The following is a 2,364-nucleotide window of genomic DNA, read 5'->3' on the forward strand; positions in this document are numbered from 1 at the left end:
TCTCAAAAAAACAAACAAACAAAAAAACCAAACAAACAACCCCCCCCCAAAACAAACAGACAAAACAAAACAAAAAAAACCTAGAAGTTTGTGTTTGTTTGATTTCATTTTTTTTTTTTTTTGAGACAGTGATTCGTTTAGCCCACGCTAACCTTAAACTTGCTATGTTTACATACAAGGATAACCTTGAACTCCTGATCTTACTACCTCTACCTCCTAATTGCTAGGCTTACAGGTATATGACACCATGTTCTGTAAAATCTCAGATCTTCTTAGCTCCCTGGAGAAATGTGGCCATTTCTGTCTTTTCTGTGTCTAAGGCTGGAGCTGAGTGTTAGCGCTTTCTCTGGATTCATCCTGTCTAGAGATTCTCAGTTCTAGGATGCTAAGCATTCGAGAAGATTTGTCTGAGATGCTCTGCTGATGGATGGGAGGTACCCACTGCTCTCTCCTTATAAGTCTCCTGGAGCTTGCTCTTGTATGGCTGCCATTCTCAGTACAAGCTCAGTGCAATTTGGCCTTCTGTTTCTCTCTCCCCAGCAACCTAGAAGTTGTGTTTTCTCTTTTCCCTCCAGGGTGAACTCAGGCTCCTAACTCTTGATTTAGGCCTAGTTTGGCCCAAGGCAATTCAGATAGTGTGAAGTCTTTGGATTGCCAGCTTCTCACAAGGGAGTGGCTCTGGTCCCTTAATCCCATAATAATCCCATAATACAGTTGATATCCTTGCCTGTTCCTCTTTATTCAAGGACATCTTCCTTACCTCGAGCCAGTCTGGCTGGGCAGCTAACTCCCTCACTGAGATGAAAATGAGCGCATGCATCTTATCATTGCTTCCAGCCACAAAGATGCTAGCAACAAATCACTTCCAACTCGATGGCTCAAACAATGTATACCTGTATGGCTCACTGATCAAGGCTTTGCCAGACAACTCTTATGGCCTCTGCTGGCTCACTTGTACTCTGCAGCCTGGTCAAGCTGGGACTGGTGGCTCTGCTGGTTTGGGTTAAGGATTACCATGAGTTGGCTGATGGGTAGCTGGTGCGAGAAGCCTTGGTTGGGAGACTGAGTCCTCTTGCAACCTCTGGAAAGACCATCCTGATCATGTTGTGAAGGTCTCACCGTATCGTGGTGGATGCAGAAATAAATATTCAAGGATTTTGTTTTTTATTTAAGCTGTTGGCTTTTCTGTTGCTCCCCATTTCTAACTTACCCATTGGCTGAAGAAAATCCCATAGTAGGGACAGAGTCAGAGTGGCAGGGACTGTAAAGGTGCAAGGGAAATGTGACCAAAGGGGTTCCCAGTAACCTAAACAATAAGCCCGACTTGCTCTTTTTAATAAATGTTTTTATTGACATATATTAGCTATATATCACAATAAGTTTTATATGAGACGCACATATATTTACATAGTCATAAGGTGTTTGATGTTCTATTCCTCTCTCTCTCTCTCTCTCTCTCTCTCTCTCTCTCTCTCTCTCTCTCTCTCTCTCTCATTTTATCCCACTTCCTTCCTTCTACTATCTGCCTTTAACTTCCACTAACATCCCCTTCTTGTTTCAATCACATTCCTCCCTACTTTCAAGTACTTCTTAATTTTCTCTTTTGGTGACCCAGTGAATTTGATTAGGGCTCCTTACAGGAACATGAGTGACGGTTTGTTTACAAGAGCATAGGTGCTTTGCCAAGTCTACACTACTGAAAAAAAAGTTCCCTCCTCTTCCACTTGACATTAACTAAAATATAAATTCTTCAAAAGGATGGACCCTGAGAGCCTCTCTCCCTTTCACGTTAGGCTGCCAGACGCTCCAGCCTTGTAGAGATCGTCTGCAGGTAATTTAGCTGCTGTAATGTCAGGAGAGTAATTGTTGTGTTGTGTCCAGAAGTCAGAGTTCCACCCTGGTCCCCTTCCTGCCCCACCTTCCTTTAGCTCCAATGTTCTTTATTGTTTCTGTTCTTAACCATCATCTTCCATGATGCGTCTTGAGCCTTGGAGTAGGTAATTTAGCTGCCACATGCATGGATGGGCATCCAGCTACCATTTAGTCTCAGTATTTTGATCAGCAATGTTCTGTTCTGTGAGATGGTTGTTAGACTCTCCGTTGGGACAGTGGCAGCCCTTTGGTTGGAGCTGTACGTGTGAGAACATGGCCACTGGGAGACACAGCACTGGTGAAGGGAGAAGCAAGAGAAGTGCTGACCCAGCACCCCTTGACCCTCAGCCTTCAGAGGCTGTATTATTATCCCTCAAGCCCTTTCTGAAGATAGCCAGAATCCAGAAGATATGCAGTCTATACAGCAGGAGACAGAGGAGGGAGGTGCATCCATCTCTCTCTCTCTCTCTCTCTCTCTCTCTCTCTCTCTCT

The sequence above is a fragment of the Mus pahari genome, chromosome 14, assembly GCF_900095145.1.
Source record: "Mus pahari chromosome 14, PAHARI_EIJ_v1.1, whole genome shotgun sequence".
In the NCBI taxonomy this organism is placed as follows: Eukaryota; Metazoa; Chordata; class Mammalia; order Rodentia; family Muridae; genus Mus; species Mus pahari.